The 13,348-nt window shown below is 43.9% G+C and overlaps 1 protein-coding gene and 1 non-coding gene across 2 annotated transcripts in view; one reads left to right on the top strand and one right to left on the bottom strand.

Annotated features, from left to right (window-relative positions):
• Positions 1-13,348, bottom strand: part of LOC145357150 (titin-like) — a 182,327-nt gene that overhangs the window by 110,171 nt on the left and 58,808 nt on the right. The window lies entirely within an intron of this gene.
• Positions 11,266-11,456, top strand: LOC145357172 (U2 spliceosomal RNA). Its single transcript, XR_013889260.1, has one exon. It is a non-coding gene; the product is annotated as a U2 spliceosomal RNA (small nuclear RNA).

The following is a 13,348-nucleotide window of genomic DNA, read 5'->3' as shown; positions in this document are numbered from 1 at the left end:
CACACCAAAATGGACATGCTGAATTAAAGTCTGAATCGGGTGCTCCAGCTGCTGAAGAGGCGAGTTCCGAGCTGCCAGCGGCTCTCTGACTCAGATCGGAGGTGGGGAGGGGTGGGGGGGTTGGGGAGGGAGATGTGTTGGGGGGTGGAGGGAGGTGGGTCAGATCATTCTCGGAGGGCAGTGGGGAGTGAGGCCATATTGTTGTCTGGTTGAGGGGGAGGGCCGATCGTTGTCTGGTTGGAGGAGGGAAGCGAGTCTGATCATTCTTGGTGAAGGGGTGAGGAAGGAGGAGGAGGAGGAGGTGGGTCAGATGTTCCTCAGGGTGGGGGGGGGGGGGGGGGCGTTGGTGGTGGGCGCAGTGAGGCCAGGTCATTCTGGGGAAGGGGGAGGAAGGAGGTGGGTAAGATGTATCTTGGGAGGACTGGGGAGGCCCAATCATTCACTGGTGGAGGGGGTCCGCTGCCAATCTGCGGCCAATCGGTGGGGGTGGGGTGCAGGGTGTTGTGATCGGCCTGGGTCGTGGGGGGGTTGTGTGGATTAGGGGGATAGTGATGTGTGTGGGGGCTGTTGCTCCCACTTTTCGCTGCTTTCTCTGCTTTCTGCAGCCTGGGAGCGATCTAACACGTGCGCGCTTTTTCAGCTTTTTCCCTAGGAGCTCCGATTGTTTTGGGCGCGGTAAGCCCCACCCACAGCGTGAATGGGAGTCACCGTTTTTCTTTCAGGCTGAGTGTGTATGGAGGCACCTGAAAGCAGATTCCCAAGTCGGATCTGAATTACACCCAGATTCAGCACTTAGAATGAAGATGGTAAAATCAGGCCCATAGTGTTCAGTTCTGGTCGCCACACTACCAGAAAGACGTGGAGGCTTTGGAGAAAGTACAGAAAAGATTAATCAGGATGTTGCCTGGTATGCAGGGCACTAACTATGAGGTTGGAAAAACTTGGTTTGTTCTTACTGGAACAACAGAGGTTAAGGGGGCGACTTGATAGAAGTCTACAAGTTTATGAAGGGCATGGACAGAGTGGATAGTCACGAGCTTTTTCCCAGGATGTAAAAGTCAATTACTAGGGGGCACAAGTTTAAGGTGTGAGGAACAAGATTTAATGGAGGTACACGAGGTAGCTGGGTGGTGGGTGCCTGGAACTCGCTGCCTGGGGAGGTAGTGGAAGCAGATACGATAGTGCATTTTAAGGGGCATCTAGATAAATACATGAATAGGATAGGAATAGAGGGATATGGTCCCCAGAAGGGTAGGGGGTTTTTGATAAGTCAGGCAGCATGGTCGGTGCAGGCTTGGAGGACTGAAGGGCCTGATCCTGTGCTGTAATTTTCTTTGTTCTTTGTTTTATTCTTATCTGATGTTTTACAGGGACAACATTTAACATTCCAGATGGTCCTTCGATAAGAAGTGATACGTTGCTCCGAAGTCAAACCTTCAACCCCATATTCCCCAACACTCTGTATGAGCCTGAATTAAGAGGGCAGGTTACCCCACGTAATGGGATGGATAGGATAGAGGTGGAGAGACTCTTCCCGCTCAGAAAGGACAGTAGGACTAGGGGGCACAGCCTCAAGATAAAGGGGGGGCGGTTTAGAACGGAGTTGAGGAGGAACTTCTTCACTCAAAGGGTGGTGAATCTCTGGAATTCTCTGCCCGTTGAAGTGGTGGAGGCTGCCTCGCTAAATATTTTTAAGACGCGGGTTGATGGGTTTTTGATAAGCAAGGGGATTAAGGGTTATGGGGAGAGGGCGGGAATGTGGAACTGAGCCACGACAGATCAGCCATGATCTTGTTGAATGGCGGGGCAGGCTCGAAGGGCTAGATGGCCTACTCCTGCTCCTATTTCTTACGTTCTTATGTTCTTATGTACGTGACAGCCAGTCTTAAATGAGTGAAGGACTAATACAGATTTGACCAGTAACTTGGGCCATAAACTCAGTGTCTATAACGTCAGGTGGACAAACTGTATTGTTCGAACTAGGTTAGCCCAGGGAGGTTGGGTTACATCTACTGGAAGGAATTTAGTGTAAACTGGCCCCTATCCCAGTCCCTTACCTATTCCCATGTGACGAACCCAAAAAGGAAATCATTATGGTCAGTCATGCCTATTGGGATGAGGTCCTCCGTATATATTTGAATCATAAGTGGCCCAAATGGATGCAGTGGGGTGATGCCCCGAAACCGGATCTGGGATCTGGGGGAGAGAATTGTTGGAGTCATGCCCATAAGGAAGTATATTTACAGCTTCCCAAGCTTAGTAAGGCGATTGCGATTGCCAGTTGTCTCGAACAGCTCTGTGGTAGGGAAGTGGAGATGACTTGGGTTAAAAGGGAGAGAAAAGCCCAGGTAACCCACCAAAAGCAGGATTGAATGAGTGCTACCACGCCAGTGGAGGTAGGCACACGAGAGAAAATGAACCAGATTAATATGATACACATGCACCTGTTCCAGATTCAATGTGATAAAGCCTACCACAAGGCACAGCATGCTGTCAGTGAGAGGGAGGCCATGCTGCGACAGGTAGAGGATGTTTAAAAATAAATGCAGCGATCTGCAGGCTGCAGTAAAAGTTTTACTCCAAGCAGGAAAAGAAAATACTGTCCGTGCAACAGACAACTCCAAATGCCTGCGCAGGATTGATGATCTAAATCACAACTAGTGGGGCAGCAGGGTGACACAGTGGTTAGTACTCCTGTGTCACAGAGCCAGGGACCCGAGTTCCAGCTTGGGTCACAGACTGTGTGAAGTTTGCACTTTCTCCCCGTGTCTGTACGGGTTTCATCCGAGTGCTGCGGTTTCCTCCGACAGTCCGAAAGACATGCTGGTTCGGTACATTGACCCGAACAGGCACCAGAGTGTGGTGATTAGAGGAATTTCATGGTAAGTTACAGTAATTGTTGCAACTTATATATATGTGTGTTGAGTATTTGTAGCTGAAGTGGTAAATACAGAATTAATTTGTTTAAGGGAAACCATAATCAATCTGCCTTCTGTTACTCACACAGGGGAAATTATCTGAAAGTGAAGTAAATTAAAGCTTATTTATTAGTCACAAGTAGACTTACATTAACACTGCAGTAAAGTTACTGTGATTTTCATGTTGGCATTAAGCTCGCAGAGCTGGTGATAACCGTTGTTGCTGTGGGAAGGCCAACCCAGGCTGGAGTCCACACCAGAACAATGGTGGAGGAGGGGAGGAGGTGGGGGTGGTGGAGGGGTGGGGTGGAGGATAGTCAGGGTCAACACCCTGCCACTGGAGGGTCCCGTCAGGGAAGTGGAGGAGATTGCTTCTCTTTATCGACAACTATGGGGTTCGAATCGGAGGCCATAACTGCCCCCAGCCTCTCCAGTTTGGGTGTGTGATGCCATATTGGATGGTGCAGGGAGACCCCTGGTAGAAGGTGAGGTGGGAGGCTACTCTATCAAATGCCTTTGAGAAACAGGGAGTTCCTGCACTCCCTTTAACACATCCAAAGATATTGGTTTTTCCTGGTGGAAGCAAGGGATAATTATTTTGAGTGGGTTTACAGGGCATTTCCAAGAAAGATTTGAAATGGACTCAATTGAGTTTAAGTTGGGGAAGCAGTTTATTTCCGCCTTTTTATTTTAGTACATCTTCCCCGAATGGCAGAGCACATTTTGGGTTCTAATGTTTCAGCAGATGTAATCTGTCTTTTGACCTGTCGCATTGTTGTATCTGGTAGATGGCTGATGTGAATGAAACGCCAATACAGATATCCACAGGGACTTATGCAGACAGGGTTTGTGGAGTTGGGGAGTTTTGGTTTAAACCTGTCAATATGTCTGATGATAGAACAAAACAAGGGATGATTGCTGAACATGCAACTGCATTTGTGAGGCATAAGCGTGGCTGTGGTCGAATGAGAGCAGAACTAATCATAGAGGGCTCTGAGCCAAAACCTCAAAGGCAGTGTGGCTTCCCTTAAACAAGCTGAAGGGGAAATTACAAAAATAATCACGAGTCTGCTACAACAAGGGGATTTACGACCTATAGCTTCCACAAACAATTCACCAATTTGACCAGTTAGGAAACCAGATGGTTCTTGGAGACTGAGTTCTTGGAGTTGATGACAAAGAGTGAAATAAATTAACTCCATTGACTTGAAACACAGTAATCCCCAGACAACGATGAAACAGACTCCACGAAGCAAGATAATAGCAAAATACTGCGGATGCTGGAATCTGAGACAAAAACAGAATATTCTGGAAAAACTCAGCAGGTCTGACAGCATCTGTGGGGAGAGAATAGAGCCAATGTTTCGAGTCGAGATGACACTTCATCAGAGCTAAGAGAAAAGAGATTTATGCTATTGTGGTGGGTTGGGGGGGCTGGGGCTGGGTGCAGGGGGTGTGGAATTGGACAATGGACATGTAACTGAGGGTACAGAAGGCTGAGAAAGTGCTAAGAGCATCCATTCAGTGATCAGAATGTGAGAATGACAGAACAGAGGCACAGATTGTTAAAGGACAGCCTGAGGAATGTGGCAGTTTCACTGAAAGGGGTGGGGGGGGTGGACGGGGAAAGAGGGAGAGCTGGAATGGAGCAGTGGAAAAATAGAAGTGAAAAAGAAGGATGATAAAATGGATGAACGAGATGAAATGAAATAGAATAAAGTAAATAGGAAAGGAGTGAAGGTGGAGGGGAGAGTTCATGCCCTGAAGTTGTTGAGCTCAATGTTCTGTCCGGAAGGCTGTAAAGTGCCCAATCAGAAGGTGAGGTGCTGTTCCTCCAGTCTGCGTTGGGGTTTCGCTAGAACATTGCCAAAGGCCAAGGACGGACATGTGGGCAGGAGAGCAGGGCGGTGTGTTGAAGTGGCAAGCGACAGGAAGGTCAGGGTCCTACTTGCAGACGGACCAAAGGTGTTCAGCAAAGCAGTTCCCCAGTCTGCGTTTGGTCTCTCCAATGCAGAGTAGACCACATTGAGAGCAGTGAATGTAATGGGCCAGATTGGAGGGGGTGCGTGTGAAGCAATGCTTCACCTAAAAGGAGTGTTTAGGACCTGGGACAGTGAGCAGGGAGGAGGTAAAGGGGCAGGTGTTGCACCTTCTATGGCTGCATGGCATGGTGCCGTGGGCAGTGGGTGAGGTGTTGGTGTGATGGAGGAGAGAACCAGTATGTCCCGGAGAGAGTGATCCCCGCAGAATGCTGATGGCGTTGGGGATGATATGAGGGGAAGGCGTGTTGAGTAGTGGCATCATGCTGGAGTTGGTGGAAATGGCGGAAGATGATACATTGAATGTGGAGGCTCGTGGGGTGAAAAGTGAGGACAAGGGGGACTCTATCCTGGTTCTGGGAGGGATGGGAGGGGGTGAGAGCAGTATCCCAGGGGATGAGCTGGACACGGTTGAGAGCCCTGTCAACCACAGTGGATACAAAAACACAATTGAGGAAGAAGGAAGACATATTGGCAGCGCTATTTTGGGAAGTGGCATCATCGGAACAGATGAGGCGAAGGTGAAGGAGCTGAGAGAATGGGATGGGCTCCTTCCAGGATGTGGGGTGTGAAAAGCTGAGGTCAACACGGTCTCCTCGTTCCTTTGCCACATACTCAGTTGTTAAGATCAATCCAATCTGCAAAGCAGTTTGAACTTTAATGCTTCAGGGTCAAGATATTACAGCCAAACGGTCTAAATTGCCAAGTTTCTAAGCTGACAATCTAAATTACAGCGGTGAGCCTCCTGAGTGTCAAATAGTGGCAACAAGTGATCCCAAGGAACCATTTCTGCCAAAACAAAAGGGAGGGGGATCCGTGAAGCCTGCTCGGTCTGGTATATATCTGACATACCTGTGCAGAGGGCAGACACAAAATGGCCTTTGAATATCTTTGTTGCTTGATCCTCTGGTGTGGAGGAATGACAGGGTGTGGGATCTATGTTGAGGTTGATCGAGGAATAGCTCTTGTTGATTTAGCTGTAAAACTATCTAGTGGGATGAGTGCTCAAGCAGCTGAGTTGACTGTTGTGGTTTATGTGGTTAGTCACCCTGGTAAGTTCCCATACCGAGTTGATATATATATATTCTGACAGCAGGTTTGTGTGCAATAGAGGAACAGGCGTCCTGCCATTGTGGGAAGTGAGAGGTTTTGTCTCAACGGATGGGAAACCTCAACTGTCAGCACCTTTGCTAAAATATATTTTTCATTTTGCCCAAGGATGGGAATATAGGAACATTGGGGCACATCACATAACCTCTCCCATTGGGAATTCTTGAGCAGATGAAATGGCAAAACATGGTGCTCAAAAAGGGAGAATCATGGCAGCCTCCAGTCGGTGAACAGATAGTAAAGTAAAAAGTTTATTTATTTATTAGTCACAAGCAAGGCTTACATTAACACTGCAATGAAGTTACTGTGAAATTCCCTCAGTTGACACAGTCCAGCGCCTGTTTGGGTCAATGCACCTCACCAGCACCTCTTTCAGAATGTGGGAGGAAACCAGGTCACCGGAGGAAACCCCACGCAGACACAGGGAGAACATACCAGCTCCACACAGACAGTGACACAAGCTGGGAATCGGTGCCTGGTACTGTGAGGCAGCAGTGCTAACCACTGTGCCACCGTACCGCCCACGATAGATAGATGCTGTTACTGTTTGTCAGGTGAGTATGGAGGCTGGAATTCTCCCATCCCACCTGCCACTGGAATTTTAGCGGGCAGGTTACGGACAATATGAAACCCCATTGACAGACAGGCGGGAATTACCGGCCTTCAGACCCGCACAGCCAGAGAATTCCGCCGGAAGATCTTAAACAGGTTCAGTGCAGTGATGATGATTCAGAATAGCTACAAGATGGAGCATGCCCTGCTTCTTGTGACAAATGGAAAGATAAGTTTCAAAGACAGGATGGGTTTATTCTTAAGAATGGATTGTGTGTGGGAGCAACCCAAGATTGTAATCAAACCATTTACCAATATGGTGATGTTCAGGGTCATCAGGGAGCAGAAACAACTGCTGATTGAATTAAAGGGATGCTGGTGGCCAAATGTGACTAAAGACATAAAGCATTATGTAAATAATTATTGAGTATGTCTTCAAAATAACCTTCAAAGTAACAAAGTAAAGGGAAATTGGGGTATACAGGAGTAACTGAAGGGCCATAGACTAATTGCAGATAGATGATGTTGGTCCTTTACCACCATGTCAGGGAGGATACCAATGTATCCTGATAATAACTGACACTTCCAGTCAATGAGTTGAAACATTCCCATCCTTAACAACACAGCTAAAGTGACAGTTAATATCCTGGTCCAGCAAGTGTTTCCCAGATGGTCCCTGAAGTAGCACTGATTACTAAGAACACAAAAAAAAAGAAGCAGAAATAGGCCATTCAATCCACCTGATTGGGCAGAGAATAGCAGCGGAAAGGATACTTTTCCAACTGGAGTCTGTGACAAGCGATGTTCCACAAGGATAGGTGCTGAGGCCTCTGCTGTTTGTAAGGGGCATGCATGCGGCAGGTAGCACTGAATCAGATCAAAACATTTTTTTTTCCCTATTTGATTTGATTTGATTTATTTTTGTCACATGTATTGGTATAGAATGAAAAGTATTGGGTCTCTTGTGCGCTATACAGACAAAGCATACCATTTATAGAGAAGGAAACGAGAGACTACAAAATGTAGTGTTACAGTCATAGCTAGGGTGTAGAGAAAGATCAACTTAATGTGAGATAGGTCCATTCAAAAGTCCAATGGCAGCAAGGAAGATGTTCTTCAGTCGGTTGGTACACGAGCTCAGAATTTTGTATCTTTTTCCCGATGGAAGAAGTTGGAAGAGAGAATGCCCAGGGTGCGTGGTGTACTTAATTATGCTGACTGCTTTGCTGAGGCAGTGGGAAGGGTAGACAGAGTCAGTGAATGGGAGGCTGGTTTGCGTGATAGATTGAGCTACATTCGTGACATTTTGTACTTTCTTGCGGTCTTGGGAAGAGCAGGGACCATGCCAAGCTGCAAAACAACCAGAAAAACTGCTTTCTTTGTCACATCTGTAAAAGTTGGTGAGACTCTTGGGGATGTGACAAATTTCCTTAGCCATCTGAGAAAGTGGAGGCGTTGGTGAGCTACTGCCCATGCCATGCAGGATGTCATGACCTTATTTTGGATCAACCAAAAGTTCTACATTGCCTATCAACCTCAATCGAGTGGGATAGTGGAAAGGATGAATCATCCTTTAAAAACCCCGATTCGGAAAAGTGTAGAGCAAAATCATTCCACATGGGACACATTATTACCCTTTGTTCTGATGATAGCACAAAATACAGTCTCAAATTCAAATGCATTTACTCCACATGTTTTAATGACTGCACATCCCATGAGGAGAATTGAACTTCTTTTAGGATTGAACTTTTCAGAATCTGAAATAATTGCGCTTAGTCATGAGAGAATTGCACAGCAATTGCTGCACAATGTTCAAGCTGCCCAGGTATCAGCCGCTGTTAAAATGGGACATAGAAGGAAGCAGAGTAAGGCTTATTTTGATGATTAAGTGAATCCAATAATGAATAAGGTGGGACAGCAGATTTGTCTCTCCTAGAGATACTGGACTCCATTCCATTATAGATAAAAGTGAGTCCATCTCTGGAAAAGATTCTGGAAAGACTGGATGGTATCATGGAAATCAAATGAAAGTTTCTTGTACTCAGTGTAATACATATGTTTTCAACGTAACATATCAATATTGTGTTATGTTGAAAACATGTGGCCCGTACGCTCATTGCTATTCTTCTTGGTTTGGTTTTTCTCCATCCGATTCTTCATCAATGCAGACTTTGCAGACAGATAATCAGATAGTCAGACAGACAGTCAGTCTGATGTTGCATCAACCCTGTCACAGGGATCAGTGAAGCTTGCTTTGGGTACGAGATGAGCAAAATTGTTAGTTAGATTCCTCGATGTGAACAAGGGGACAAGTGATGAGCTAACAGGTGTTCAGATTGTAGAAATTCAGGACGAGGGAAATCTGGTGAAGAATGATACGGTTGGGCAAGTTCCAAATGATGAGATGATTCCTGTTCACCAGGATTAATCATTTCTGATGCCCAAGAGCTGATTTTCATTCAGTTTGTTTTGGCATTGAGCGTTTAGCTTTTAGCTTTAGATTGCTAGGGAAAATCTTACAACCTCACCAGAGATGTTATCATCCAAATCCAATTCTTCATAAATATCAAGAAATCCTCCAGAAACAATAATATCTCCATAAACTGGTAAACATTGTAAATCAACGATTTCTGGAAATTAAAATAATTCAAATAGGAAACTGGTTGTAGACTGAACAAAATAGCAGGTACTATCTTGATCCCATTATAGAGCGTTTTTAGATGGAGTTTTTTATGGAAATCATTCTTCTTGGATCAGTGATCAGTGCGTTATCGTGGAGGTGGTGTTTTGAAATGAACATACTGAAGACCAGCTGGAAAATCTAATCTTCACTCTTTGGAGAGTGGCATATTATGAAAATGGACGTTTACAGGTTGAATGTGATGTGTTGGTAATATTCAGGTGAGAATATCAATATGTGGGAGATTCTTTTGTCAGATGGTAAAACAGCTCTGACCGTGACATGATTCAAATCCAATCTGACCCAGATTAAAGTTGTTTTATCTTTTCAGCTCCATCTTGTTTGAGATTGTATGTAAAGCCTGTTTTCCTCTAAATGGGAGGGGTATCACAGAATTCCTGCAGTTGCAGAAGGAGGCCATTCAGCCTATTAAGTCTGCACTGACCACATTCCCACACAGGCTCTCTCCCCTTAACCCAGTTAGTCCCCCTGATGACAAGGGGCAATTTAGGATGGCCAACCCACCTAGCCTGAACATCTTTGGACCGTGGGAAGAAACCGAGGCACCCAGAGGAAAGCCATGCAGACACGAGGGGAGAGCCTGCAGAATCCCCATAGGGATGCAAGCTGGGAATTGAACCCAGGTCACTTGCACTCTGCGTCAGCAGTGCTAAACACTGTGCCACTGTGCCAGTAGCTTTAAACCAGATAACTTGGGGTATTTCTTATGATGATGATCATAGGGATATTTGCAGGGAATCACTTAAAGAAGATGATCATGTTTCTGATCACATAAAGAGAGAAACTAAACCTCCTACTCCGAAACATAGTGTAGCTCCGACAACAATACCTACATCCGGTGTGGACGCTAGTCCTAAAGTAACCTCAGGACCACAAAATGGTTTGGTTATGGAGGAAGCTGGTAAAATTCTACGCAATCATGTCCATTACGAATTAATATCTGGAGTGTTAGATATGACTGGGATTCAACAAACAGAATGGTGTCCTTCTCTAATTGGGGATCTGTTTTCATTCTGACTCTGAAGTTCTTAGAACAAGAGACAGGGAATAGTGAAAGGGAAATAAATTTACAATAAAATAGTCAGCAAAATAGCAAATTGTTCAATGACTTAGCAACAGCCTGCGGTGTGAGCATTCCAACTGTTAAAACACTTGATCCAGTCAATTTGGATAATAAACTCAGAATTTTAACACAAAAGATCAAACAGATTTTAACTAACATAAATGCTAATGATCAATTGAACATTGGAGGGGAATTAGTTGAAAATTGATTTGATAACTATATGGTTACAATATCAGAAGGACATTCTCAGACTATAAATCAATGCATTGAAAGAAAAATAACAGATGATGGTAACTGGATGATAAAACATCTTCTGTAGCATTTTAAACAAGTTAACCAGGGAAAGGTTCCATCTTGGATTAGCAATGAACAGTTAAAACATTTGATTCATGGAAAGAGACATCTGAATATATCGGGTTGTCAATTTTAACAGCTGAGGGGGTTTGGCTTGAGAACAATTGTAGAGGAGAAGCCTGAGGAATGATGTTGGGGATTCCAAAAATTCCAATAGATGAAGTTGGTTTAAAGTTTTCTGAAGTAGAGTCTGTAGGAATTATTGAGAAGGGCATGTGGATAGGGTGTCATAATATCTTCCCATAAGCCGTTGAGAAGAGGGATTGATTAGTAGATACTAATCTGAATAAATGTCAACAAACAGATGAAATAATTACGTGTCCTTACCCATATATTCTAACAAAGAGGTGTTATGTGGTTTTAAAACAGATGTGAATTCAAGTTGCAGAAGAGAAGCTAAAAGTCTTGACAGAAATATTGCAAGAGTGGCTCATAAGAGTAGGGGAGAATATTGTGTTACCTCCTGACTGAAGAAATGTCACTATGGTACATTGATAAGAAATATTCCCAACACTGGTTTTTGCTTTAATTGCTTCTCGGCCTTTTGGCTAAGATCAAGTGTAGTATCGACTTGCTGCACTTGGTTGAAGCCATTAGGTTACATTTCAGCTTCTTTTGAAGCAACTTTTTAAGTGACATCTCGGCATTTTGGCTCAGATACAAATTAGATCAAGCCTTGAAGGAGGAGTTACACGTACTCCAATCAGCTTGGATCATATAGATCAAGCCCAAGACAGGAGGTGAGAGCCCTGTCTTGTCAGCTTGGATTGGGAATGTCCCAACTTGTTGGGACTCTGAATTGGCTTTAATTTGACTTGATTGGATTGGAATAAAGTAAACAAAAAAAAAATTGATTTTTGCTTTAATCCTCAAATACCAGCTGGAACAGGCTGTATGAAATTCATTGATACTCATAAGAGAGAGGATGTTTCTTTTAATATTACAGATGATCTTTTACCAGAGATCTAATACAAATTAAAATGTAATTTGCTAATGTCCATCAAACATTTACTGAAGTGGTTCAAAGAACTGAAGAAATTAAAAGGGACCAATCAAAACGACTAACTGGTGGAACGATTTATGGGACTGGCATATAAATATGCAGATTCATCCATGGACTTATCTAATGTCTCATGGTGAAGTGTTAATAACAATTTGTACTTTAATTAACAGCAATAACAATGAGAATTGTTAAGAGCTACAATCAAGCATGCTGGGAATTTTGGACAAGTTGTGTTGAAACACTGATAAAGGTCAGAGAAGATTGAAACAAGTCGTGACCTGTCCAGTGAGACATCAACTGACACTTGGTGTGTCATTTGGGCGTTGTTTATGAGTAACTGCATCAAACATTGTGATCAGTTTCCAATGGTATTCATGGTTAAATTTCAGAGAATATTCTGGTAGGATGTGCAAAGTTTAAAATAAAAAGAGGAACTTTGTATCATTTCCTTAGAGAAACTCGAGAAGTTGGGACTCAGAGTTTGTCATTGCTAGTTAGAAGATAGATCTGTTATAAATGGTGCAGAGGTGATAATGTTGATCAAGAACTCCATTGCAGTGTAGTGTTAGATAATGTTAAAATGGGCAGGAGTGAAAAGTGAAATCTAGTTTAATAAAGTTAATGAATTGAAAGAAAAAGGGTGGGAGCATTAATATGAACCAATTGTTTACTATAGAGGAACATTGTCTCTGACAGAATCCCTTAAAATCATATCTCATCAACTGTATGTTAAATAACAGAAACTGTTGCAAACGAGAGACATGTTCTGTTTGCAGGATTATTATCACTGCAGTTTTCAGTGTGTATTGCACACAGATAATCGGTATTTTACCGCCCCGCCTGCCACGGGAATCGGAGCGGGAGACGGGCAGACAGTGAGAAGCTCCATTGACCTCGGGCGGGATTTTATAATTTCAGGACAAGCGAGAATGTAAAACCTCCCCCCACAATTTTGAACAATGACCAATTAAAGGCAGCTTCCATTTTTAAAATGTGGCTTGCCTAGATTTTTAAAGATTAAATTATCCTTAATTTCCCATTCATAATTAATAATGCAGTTTACTTCATTTGGTGAATGTCTGCGTGTTGTACCAATACATTCATGAGGAGATACAATACATCATAAATATTATTCATTTATATTTGCTAAGTATTTTGTACCATTAGACTTAGGAGACGTCCCAAATCTGGAGACACATGAGGCAGACAAAGCAAATGAGCGTCTTTGTTCCCAATAGCTTGTTCTTCCTGGACCTGGTCACAAGCCTGAAGTTAGAGACTATAGCATGAGGGACAACACTCCACATCAAGACATTGCTGACTGAGTATCTCTCCGTCTTACCACCCGCCTTCAGCCTATAGGAACAGTTTTCAGGTTGATAATCAAAGTGTTTGGTCTTGTTAGAACCCACCTTCTGTTCCCATCAATAGCAGAAGCAGGACTCAAACCTGGAGCTTCAGGCTCAGATACAGAGACTCTATCCACTGCAACACAACATCACCTTTTGTGCCATTACACTTCTCCAAATATTTAAACATCTCTGCCGTATAACCTGTAGACTAGAGTTAAACTAACATTACATATGAAATAGGAGCAGGCGTAGGCCA

Source organism: Carcharhinus amblyrhynchos, chromosome 22 (genome assembly GCF_965287045.1).
Source record: "Carcharhinus amblyrhynchos chromosome 22, sCarAmb.v2.hapA, whole genome shotgun sequence".
Lineage (NCBI taxonomy): Eukaryota > Metazoa > Chordata > Chondrichthyes > Carcharhiniformes > Carcharhinidae > Carcharhinus > Carcharhinus amblyrhynchos.
This window is presented reverse-complemented; position numbering and strand designations above follow the sequence as displayed.